This window comes from Zea mays, chromosome 4 (assembly GCF_902167145.1).
Source record: "Zea mays cultivar B73 chromosome 4, Zm-B73-REFERENCE-NAM-5.0, whole genome shotgun sequence".
Classification (NCBI taxonomy): Eukaryota; Viridiplantae; Streptophyta; class Magnoliopsida; order Poales; family Poaceae; genus Zea; species Zea mays.
This window is the reverse complement of record NC_050099.1, coordinates 228927125-228939251: the sequence shown is the minus strand read 5'-3', so window position 1 is coordinate 228939251 and position 12127 is coordinate 228927125. Positions and strand designations below refer to the sequence as shown.

The 12127-nt window shown below is 43.4% G+C and overlaps 1 pseudogene; it reads left to right on the top strand.

The window, feature by feature from the left end:
• The first annotated feature begins 6620 nt into the window (after window positions 1-6620).
• Window positions 6621-7372, top strand: LOC103654694 (uncharacterized protein At2g29880-like; annotated as a pseudogene).
• The last annotated feature ends 4755 nt before the right edge of the window (window positions 7373-12127 follow it).

The window sequence follows — 12127 nt, the reverse complement described above, 5'->3', positions numbered from 1 at the left end:
TTACCAAGGCGGCGATCGCCTCGGCTAACGTGGGAGGAACTGGAGGTGGGTTTGGGGTAACATCCCGTCCCCCAGAAGTTCCTGCTGCGTCCTGTCCTCGAGTCCTGGTCAGCATCTGTGGCAAAAACATTTGAAGTAAACAAAATGTGCCAGAGAAAACCTTCCATTATACATTACTATAAAAAGTAATGATACAGACTCGATATTACATAACAGGATACAATACCCATTATACAAAAGTTCAACCTATTATACAATAGTACACCCTACAATACCCTACCATACACTACTCTACTTCTATTACACCTTTATTCCTTCTTGCCATTACTCTTGGCGGCTTCATCGTCAGGTGTGGGAGTCCAGACATCAACCAACCTCAAAGAAGGAGGGGGCTCAAAAAGGTCTAACTCCCCACCCAGCGCACGTCCCGCAACGTGAGATGGTCCAGCTTCCGCCTCAGCAGGTTGTGCAGGCTCACTTGGGTGTAGTTGTGAGTATAATACATGGACTTCCTCGTGCAATGTATTGCAGTAAACCTGCAGGTCATCGACAGTCGAGCTAAGTTCTTTAACTCGGGCCTGAGCCCTTGCTTCCTTAGCACACATTAGCAAACGAGACTGTACGGCCCAGTCAAGTGCTAAGTCTCGATCAGCGAGTTGATCCTGCAAGTGTCGGATGTCCCTTCTTAGTTCGTTGATTCTATCTCCGTCGGCGACCCAAGCATCAGTCCTATGTTGCAGCGCTGCTTGAAGTCGACTCACACGGGCTTCAAGGTCTCCGATGGGGTCGTTACTTCCACTGCTGCTGCTTTCATGTCGGGGAGCCAATTGATGCCGAGGTACCCCAATTGGTCCCGTAGACTTGCGTGCCGTTAGCCTGGTGCGTGGCGGCATCTTTTCTAAGGGGGAAAATGTTATTAGTAAGATTCTTAGCATGATGCATGTATAATTACAGAATCAACCTTAGTCGATTCAACCTTCTATATGTTGCACTCTTCCTATCTGGTCTTTAAAATAGACTCTTCAGAATACTTAGGTAAGAAGAGAAAAGAATTTTTAGGTAAGACTTTTGAAAATCCTTTTGAAGATGCCTCATAATATCTGCAAAGAAGGGCTACGCTCCGATACCAGCTGTGACAGAACCTCCCAAGTAATTAGGCCCACCTCCAGTTGTCCTTGTCCAACGGACATCAGACACCCTGTAGATGTTCCTAAGTCACTTGACAAGTTCGGTATCTTTCCTTACCTTACCAGGAACGTTTCACCCGTCTTGCAGACATTACAGAACATCGGAGATATGCGGAAGCAGTTACATAAACTTACATTTATTTCAAAAGCAAACTTGAGTTATGTTATTACAGACCAGACTAAACGTGAGTGCAGAGTAGTGATATTATACAAACCAGGGGAGGCACAAACTCCTCCCGATAAGTTTAATAAACAAAAGATCCTAAGTGGAGGACCGAATCCTCCCGCACTTCAGTCTTCTTTTTCCTCGTTTGGTACCACCTTGGAGCAGAAGCAACAAAAGTTTGTCGCTTCCTCACCTAAAAACAACAAAGGGATAAACCCTGAGTATGGAATACTCAGCAAGTCTTACCCGACTAAGGAAAAGACTCTCAAGGGTAGGCTGGATAAGTAGGAGTCAAGGAGAGGCTTTAGCAAAAATCAACTTATAGTTTTGCAGAAGAAGCTTACTAAAGTGAGTCCTTACTTTCCATCTTTTAATGCCATCTTAAGTATTAATAGACTCTATTTGCATCTAGTCTAATTTCACATCAAATCAAGACAACATTAGTTTTATCCATAGTGTTCACATCCTGACTCTAGGTTGTAGAAAAGTGACCAAGTCTTCATAACCGCGAAGGTACGGCGACCCGAATCGATTATACTCAGCTGAGGATCTCCAATCACACGACATATGTAGCACTTAACCCTTGCATATGTCAACCCGCCACCGGGGTTCTTAAGACCGGATCAGGTTCACGCAAACCGAGAGCACAGATACACCACCGTCCAGCCTCTTGCCACGGAGGGTACACGCTACTCTCGCCACCGCTCCACGCCCATTTCGTGTTATCTTATTCCGGCCTTAGTCTGCCCGAGGCAAGGCTTACCCATGACGAGGCATGTGACCAGTTAAAGGGTCCTCGGTCAGCACGCCTACATACGCGTTAATCCTTAACCAACTTGGGTAGAACATCACCTGTTCCTAACCCAAGTCTCAATTTAAGTATTTCCATCCTTAGGATTGTGTCTGTTCCTTAGGATGAAAGAGCATCACAGGGAACTTTGCAGTAAGATCCCACTTTTGCTCCAAATGAAAATATTCTCGCAGGTAGAAGCCATCCTCTCCATGGTTAAATTGAGGACAACCTCTATCCACAAGATCTAAGCAAGGCTAAGCATTTTTGTAAATCATAATTTTGATACTTCACAGAAGTATCTATAAAGGTATGGATATCAAGGAAAGCAATGCATCAAAGGGTTTCAAGCAATTCCTATGAACCTAATGCACATTTCACTAGACTTAAGTGTGTGAAAAGTATTTAAAAACACAAGGAAAGGGGTTGCATGCACCGGGGCTTGCCTTCGTTCACGGGTGAGTCAGGCTCAGATCCGCAGATATCAAAGTAGAAACTATTCCCGGCCTGAGACTCCGAAGGTGGTGGTGCCTCCTCTTCGGTTACTTCGATTTCTTCTTCACGTTCTAATCATAATCATACATATGTATAAGGATGGATGCCATGGGATGCTCATGAGGATGCAAAGATAATATAAACTTATTATCTATATCTTGAATACAACTTTCCTTCACGGAGTTCCGGGAACTTAGGGTTTCCGGAGTCGGTAAAGGAGTTCATAGGGCAGGGGGGGTGTTTTGGGGTTTGGTGATCAAACAAGGTCCAAATCAATTCAAACTCTACCCAAGGCTTCTAAATAGTGTATAACACTCATATAAAAATTTTGGGCATTTTTGGACTTACCAATTATTTTCTAAAAATCTATAACCAACATTTTTAACCACTTTAAATACCCTAAAATTTCTTACTTCCACTAAAAATCACAAACTTATTTTTATTAAATACTATGGAAAATAGCAAACCTAGGAAAATTAGTCTCATATTTTTAGGATTTTTCTACATTTTTCTATAATTGTTTTGGCTCTGCTGTAAAAGAAAAAAGGAAAATGTTCCAACAGTGATGGGCCAGATTCAGCCCAGCGGCCCAGTTCCAGAGGGAAAGCGCGCCCGCGCGCCCGCGCGCCCTGACGGTTTTGCAGAACGACCCCCGCGTTCTTAACTAAATGAAAACGAGTTTCTTCACTGTTCCTGTGTGTCGCTGACCGATCACAAAAAGGCCCCTGCGTTTCTTTCTATTCCCGATTGGAAGTCCTCGACGGCGCTCGCGCACCGCCGTGCTCCGACGAGTTAACAGACCGGTCGATTGGGGCAGTGACCGGCGCTCCCGAGCGACATACACCGGATTAAACCCCTAAGGAGTATTTCCCCTAAGTTAATTTGAAGAATGGCACTCTACTTTGCCCTGTCCACGGTGACCGAGAACATTACAGAGGGATGAAGGTGTTCCCGGCGAGTGGTGGTGATCTAGTTCGATTGGACGGTTCGAGGAGTTCGCGGGGTGCCTACGGGTGCTAGAACAAGCAACAGAAGGACACGAACTAACCGGAATCGAGCTGGCCGCGGCGAGCTGTTCTTCACGGCGGCGGAGACCGGATTTGGGGAGAATGGGAAATTCGCGCGTGCTGGTGGAGGATTGGGGGTGGGAGCGGGTGCTATAGCTTCGGGATGACTTAGCGCAGCTACCCGGGGGCTCAATTTATACTGTTCGCGGGCGGTGGTGCTCAATTTGGATGAAGATGTGCGGCGGCCGGAGATAGGGAAGAATCCCTGGCGCGGTGAGTTCGTGGCAAATGGCGTGGCAAGCATACCGGAGCTGATTTGACGGCTGTGAGAAGCCACGACGACACGGTGGAAACCAAAGCCACGCGGCAGGCCACGGCGAAGGCACGACGGCGGTGAAAAAGTTTTTCCACGGGCGGTAAGCAGGGGGGGAGGCACGGCGACGAGCCGGAGTGGCGTCCAGCGCACGGGGAGATGATATTTCTCCACCCAGTCGTTATCTTCAAGCCCGGTGCTCGAATCAGGACGGCGGCGACGCGAATCTTCACGCAAAGAGGTCGCCGGCGGTGAGCAAGCCGCGCTGGCGTTCTAATCCTTTCAGGTTACTGTACCATGGCGATGCTCAGTTCAGATGCCTGACAGAGCCCATTGGAGCTTCCTTTTTCTCCCAACTTCATGTGACAACAGGTCCAAGTCTCTGCATCAAAATTGTAGTGCTACATACCAGCTACAACTTTGCTACATGGTGTTGTCACAAAAAGTCACTGGATCCCATTCAAAATCGAGCTCAAAGTTCATCTCATAACACTGTTATTCTAAAATTCAAACCTCAAACAGTCTGACAGCCCATCTTTGATTGGGTTTTTCTCCAAATTTCTCATAGGATCATGGTTTGAACCCTTAAACAAAGTTGTTCCCCTATGATTGATCTTCAACTTTGATGTGGTCACCTATCATGAATTCTCACTATTTTGAAAGCTACACAGCCCCAAAGTTGGGCCTACAACCCTGTTTTCATACTTAGCATAGGAATCAAAATCAAGGTCCTTTTTGCAAATGAGTCCAAAACTTAGGGTTTGGCTTTCAAGTCCACATATTTGTGAACCAATTGACTTCAAATACTTATTTAGCTTGGTTTTTGCACTTTAGTCCAAAAGTGGGCTAATTTTGCATATAAGCCCCTAGGGTTTAGTTTTAGGGTTTTCAAGGGTTCCAATTAGGGTTTCTGGTATCCCAGGGGTATAAAAGTGATTCAAATTTATTCTTAGGGTCATTTTATGACTTTTACCCTAAAGTCTTTAGGTTTTCTTAACTTGGGTTAAGTTTGACCCCCTTTAACCACTATTTAGGGTTAAGTCCATTAACCAGGGTTCCATTTGCAAAAACATTAAAACAATACAACTTGTTTGAAATTTTTGCCTAGTGAATGCACTCTAGGTGTGTCAAACATATGCAATGCCAATGCTTATGATGTCATGCTCAAGTTTTAGTTATAGTAACACCAGGGGTGTTACATTTGCCCTCCTATCAGACCCAATGGCATCAATTGGTCTTGGACAGCAGTTGCAGAACCCTCAAACAGAAGACACACTCTGGTTTATGATTAATAAGTTGCGGTGATCAACAATAAAAGTAAATATAGATCATGCGAATGACAAATGTTTAAAATAGGTCATGTACAAGCAAACATGCAGAAACACAGAGAGCAAGCAACCAATGATTATCAGACAAATGATGTTTAGTAGACGATTGTACCTGTGATCCATCCATCGCTGCAGGGGAGCGATCCGATGATTGTCTAGACACAGGATGTGTGACAATAGGGGGTTGTTGAAAAGGCGGCATGCCAAACTGAGTTCTGGCACCTCCGTACATCTGCAAATGGATTATTCAGCAGTTTTTCAGTTAATCGGACTAGAGAAACAACAAAATAACAAAAAAATTGATACCTGATGTAGCATCCAATTTTGCATTTGTTGCTTCTGTTGCTGCACTTGTTGCTTATATTGCGCTATAGGCCATGTTTGGCTCCGCTTCTCAACCAGCTTTTGAACAACTTTAAGCGCTTAGCGTGCCAAACATCCAGGTTCTCCAACTGTGGAGCAAACCAGCGCTCAAATTTTTTTTGTAAAACCCGCGGGCAGCACAAGCGGGGGGCACCCAGCTTTCCACCGCTTATGCGGTCCAAGTACCCCTAAAGTTCTTACATATTTACCCACCTTTACCATCGTATAAAAAGGTTCGATTTCTCTCATCCCTCCTGCACCACGGTAGCAGACCCTAGCCACGACTTTCCCCAAGCCACAGCCCCTCTCCCCGCTTGTGTCTCCAAGCCACAACGGCGCAGCTCCTCTTCGGTGAACCTCTGTGCCCCTGCTCTGCCGCCGGTTCGACGCCGCCTGCTCCAGATCGACGATGCCGTCCTCCATCCTTGTCCGTCTGCTCCAGATCGACGACGCCTGCTCTAGATCAAATTTGGCCTCTGTCCTCTGTGCCCCTGCCTTGCCGCTCCCAGATCGACGCCCAACCGCTCCAGGTCGAGCTGTTGCTCCAGATCGACGCCCAACTGCACCAAATCGAGCTGCTGGTCCCAGATCGATGCACTACTGGTCCCAGATCGGCGCTAAGGTAATTAGTTTAGTGCTTTCTTTTTTGGTAATCGGAACATTGTGACTGGTAAGTTTTTCGTCAAACATGGCCGTAGTTGCAATTTAGAAGGTTGGAAGTCTCCAATTTTTCTGTCACTGAACAGCCAAGAATAATTATTTCAACCTGTCATGCATAGATGGATATCATGCCAAAGAACTGGAAACCAAATGCTCAATGGGATCTCAGTGCTGCTAGAATTTTTAATGAGATATGTGTGGAACAAGTATTGGCAAATAATAGACCACAAGGTTGTTTGAACAAGAAAGGGTACGCCAATCTTGTAGCCAAGTTTAATGAACGGACAGGCAGAAATTACACCCATCTTCAAATGAAAAACCGTTGGGATGCACTGAAATCTGACTTTTCAACATGGAAAACACTACTCCTTAATGCGTCTGGGTTAGGAAGAGATCCAAGGACTGGTTCTATTGCAGCTAGTGACGAATGGTGGGAAGAAAAAATAGAGGTATGCAACCTTGGCTTTGTTTCTATTGTATGAAATGGTTATGTTGCTTGTTATAACTATTAGAGTTGTTGTGTTTCAGGCCATGCCAGCATGAAAAAAGTTTAGGCTTGCAGCATTGGAGAATGAAGAAGATCTTGAAATAATGTTTAGTGGGGTGTCCTGCACCAATGCATATGCTATGGTTCTAGGGGCAAAAGAAGGATTGCCTGCCAATGATAGTGATGATGTGAAGGAGGTGTCTCCAAGTGTTGAGGACAAGCAAGCTAGAAAAAGAGGTGCTGATCACAAATCCCCAATTAAAAAATCAAAGAAGAATTTTAGAGATATGCAGTTCAAGCGTTTCATGGATTCATTTGTGGAAAAAGCTAGTTCAAGCAAGTCTTCCGCAACATCTTCGCCTAATGATCATGTTAGGCAAGAGATAGCAGAAATGATGGAATCAGTTATCTCAGCTGGGGCAGTTGAAGGAAGTGATGAACATTTCTATGCCACTCAACTTCTCATCAAGAAGGAGTATCGAGATGTGTTTCTCACACTAAAGACTCCAGAAGGGAAGCTTGCATGGCTCAAGAGAACTTGGGAGGAGAGGAAAAAACATTAGCTAGTTATATGTATTCATGTTGTATCTTGAACTTGATTAGTACTACTATTTGTTCATGTTGTATCTTGAACTTGATTAGTAATGCTATTTATTCATGTTGTATCTTGAACTTGATTAGTACTGCTATTTATTCATGTTGTTATATTATTCATGTTGTATGGTTGACAGATGGCTTTCACCTCAAGTGAGTCAAATGAATCTGACATAACAAGTAATTCAAGTGACTCAAGTGAATGGATGTGTGAAGCTGCTGCAATTGCAGCTTATGCAATGCTCCATTGCAGTACATCATCTGGAAAGAAGCAAAAAAAAGTGCAGGAGACTGGTTATTAGTGGGTTCAGAGGCATCTCAGTTATCCAGAGAGTTGTTATGATATGTTTAGAATGAGAAGGTCAGTGTTCTATAGTTTGCATGACATTTTAGTTAACAGTTATGTTTTACGATCATCAAATGAGATGTGTTCAATTGAAGCACTTGGCATGTTTTTATGGATGTGTGGTGCACCTCAGTCATTTCGGCAAGCAAAACACATATTTTATCATTCTACAGAAACTATTAGTCGAAGGTTCACTGATGTTTTGGAGTGTGTAAACCAGTTGGCTGCTGACATCATCAAACCTAAAGATCCTACCTTTGCTGTAGTGCATCCAAAAATCTGAGAGCATAGATCTTGGCCTCATTTCAGAAATTGCATTGGAGCAATAGATGGCACCCATATTCCAGTAATTGTACCATCATCAGAGCAGGCAGTGCATATGAATCTACATGGATATAGTAGTCAGAATGTTATGGCTGTTTGTGATTTCAATATGAGGTTCACATTTGTGGTGGCAGGATGGCCTAGGTCTGCTCATGACACACGGATATGGAGAGACACTTTGTGGAACAAGTACAAGGATGATTTTCCACATCCTCCTCAAGGAAAGTATTATCTTGTTGATTCATGTTCTCCAAATCGAAAGGGTTATCTAGCACCGTACAAAGGTCAAAGGTACCACGTTCTAGAATTTCAAAATAGCAGTCAACCGATTTGATTGAAGGAGGTGTTCAACCATGCTCACTCATCACTTAGAAACGTCATTGAACGTTCATTTGGAGTTTCGAAAATGAAACAGTGTATTCTTCTAAATGTGCCAAGGTACTCAATGGAGAAGCAAAAAAAGATCATAATTGCTTGTATGGCGTTGCATAATTTTATTAGAGATAGTAATTCAAGTGATGAAGATTTTGATAGAATTGCATCGAATGAGACTTATGTTGATGGATACATGGGTGCTAGTACAAGTGATGTTGTGGATGAAGAAGATATGGGAGGTGTATGTGATGCCATTGCGCAAGCATTGATGGAAAATGCTTAATAATGTAATATTTGCGCAAGGATTGATGTAATGACCTTGTATTTTGTAATATATAAATATTTTATGAATTTTCTATCATTAAAATAATAACACCATATGTCACTAGGTAATAAATATATATTCATAAATAATAAGGGTATTTCAGACATTTCTCTATTCTATCAGGGGTTTAGTCCATTCAATAAGCTAACTGCCAAACAGCTAGTTTCTGAGACCAGCTGTTTCTCAGACCAGCTGCTTCTCAGACCAGGCAGCCATAAGCAGGCTTCTGCACAAGTTCCAACTGTGCCAAACAGGGCCATACTCTCCTCCATCTGAGTCATCTTCTCAAGGAGCTCTCCTTCACGTGTAGATGATCGTCGGGGTCGGTTCGACCCATCTGAGAAATTGGGCCGTCTAGTGTAACTCCGACGGGGGACAACACCGTCGTCGATTGCAAACCTATAAGAGTATCATATATATATATATATATATATATATATATATATATATATATATATATATATATATATATATATATATATATATATAGAGTAAATGACAAGACAACACTAAACAGTAACAACTTGACAAGCGCATATACCTCCCATGCAGCACGCCTCCGCCAGCCTTATAAGCCGCCTCCGTATCGAACTCACCAGTGAGCCAGTCCACGTCTGGACCATTTTTCTCTCTCACGTTCTGAATGTAGTGAACCTGTGAAAAAATCATCCAAGTTACAGACAAAAGCATATCATTATTCATGTTAGAGTCGATTTTCTTACTTAACAGTTTCTCTGTCGCATTACTGTCATTTAGTATTTCCGGATGATTCGGATCGGGACCCTTGTGTCCCTCGATGAAGACTTGAAGCAAAGTAGGCTCCACTCCATATCGAGCCACCTGCAACACATGATTAGAAAGTCTAGACAAATCTACGCAATTAACAATTGACTAGGCAATTTGACACACCGTACATGCGGCCTTGCCAACGTGTTCATCTGCCCCGAAGAAGTGGACCCCTGGCTTGCTCAACCGATTCATACGGTTTCTATTAGATATGGCTAGGAACTCTTTAGAAGCCCAATACTCGCACATCCACACCCAAGCATCCAAATGGCGGCTCAACTAATCCACCTCACTCTCTTTGTACTGCTGAACCGTCAGGTGGATTTCCTTCGCCATATCCGCGTCACAATAGTTCCTGTGACGCTTTTGCTACACCGTGACGTCCCTCAATCGTGATTTATACATCATGCCCTTTACAACTCTATCTGTTGAGCCATTGAATACCTCACGCACATATGGATCATCCAAGGTATAGGGGGCGCACACGCGAAATTGGCCCTACAAATTTGAAAATCACTAGAGACTTACAAATGCAAAATCTGAATTCAATTTGAATATCACAAGAGACTTACCCAAAACAAATCCCACACTTTGCTTGTGTGTCTCCCGTCGTTCTCGTACGACTTGATGTCCCAATGAGCCCAGTAATGAGCAGCTATCTCTCGACCGCCCTCTGTCACCATCGCCGGGTAGGCGAATCGCAAACAAATCACCAACTCTGTGAGGACTGGTGTGCGATGCCATGTCCTGTCCCAACTAACCTCCTTCCACGCCCTGGTGCCTTTCGGTTCAACCGCTGATCGAAGGGTTTAGAAGGCTTTAATGTGAGGGATCGACGAAACCTGCAAATTAAAGTTTGTTATTTCACAATGAAAATCATTTACTTAAAACTTCAACTTGACAATAAAACTTCAACTCAACAATAAGAATACCTGATGGCACGCCGTGGTGCAGCCTGTGTGGCAGCCTCCTCTGTAGAAGCGTCTGCTCCTGAAGTCTCCTCTCCATCGTCTAATTCTGCTGCAGCTTCCTCAAACTCCTCGTCCACAACCGCCTCCGTAGTAGGTGCCACTAAAGCAGCTGCACGCGAAGTAGCCCCTTCTATATTGGAGGGTCCACTGCTACCCCGCATCTGCTCTAGGGAGGCAAGCAACTGCTCTTGCCTACTCCTGCTTGTTGTGGTGCCCTGAAATGTAAACAAATTTAGATTGCTAGCTGGTCCTAGTAATTGAACTAAGAAAAAAACAAGTACCTCAAACATGTTAGGAGTACCACTGGAACCCCTCGACCTTCATGGTCTGGATCTCCTACCAGACGAATCCATCCTGAACATCTGCAATAAATTCACAAAAGAGTAAGTATGAATAAATTTTTCACAAAGTAATGCATATTAAATAAACAAAAACAAGAGTGTGCCATTACATCTACGAATTATGTATAAAAAATTGTCGGCATCAGAGTCCTCTTCGGCGACACGTGTCTTAAGTTGTTCAACACATTGTTGTGTTTCAAGAACTGTTTCTTCAAACCTTTGACGTTTTGAATTTGATGAAAATGGTTCCTCCATTAACTCTACGATAAGAGAAGCTAACTCATTTAGTCCTACCCCTTCAGATACAATACTATCATTGTCACTATCGTGTGCTTGATCACCGACTTCTTGGAAGACAACATCATCATCATCGTTGGTGCTTAAATTGTAGTTTTGATATCGGTAAGGGTGAACCTCTAGATTAACTTTATATGCAACCCACCAGGTTTTAAAACTTTTATGAAGATAACTCAAATAGTACACCTGATGCGCTTGATGTGTCAGGATGATATTGTTGTACTCATTGCCTTTGTACCTTGACGTGTGCTTTACCTCCACCATCCCGAATTTGTCAACTCGTGTGCCAACATGTGGATCAAACCATATACAATCAAACGTCACAAGTCTCAAAGGTTTGTGACCTCCAAATGTATACTCGGTTATGTCTTGAACAATACCATAATAGTCCTCCAATTGTCCATCGTTGCTATACGAACTTGCTACAACTCTACTGTTTGTTGTAGCTGCAAGTGGACGACTCGCTTCTAGTTTTGCTGTTCGAAAACGGTATCCATTAATATCATAGCGATCAAATTTTCTTGCGGTCAATTGACCATGTGATATTTGTAGCAAGTCTTTGGAGACACTGGCTTCAAGTTTCTTACACTACAAAATGAGGAAAGGATAAAAATAAATACTATGCAACATCTAAACTTAAGTTAGAAAAAAAGATAGGCATGGAGGAAATTACATGCTCGTGGAACCACTGCACGAAGGACAGGCCACCATGTAACCCTTCCAAGCGTAGGTCATCCAACTGCTTTTGAGTATGTTGTTTGTTGGGTTTATATATGCTATCAAAAATTTGGAAATAAGGATGAAGTTCCGGCATATTGACATACAAGAAAAGCAAGGTCTTATTACGCTCTATCGTTCCCACAAGATGTGATGTGTAAGCTCCGACACCTTTACCGTCCCACTTAAAAGCACTTAGATCAGTGATTGGAGCTTGCTCGGCAACATGGTATCGTGTCGTTTGCGCATTCACGT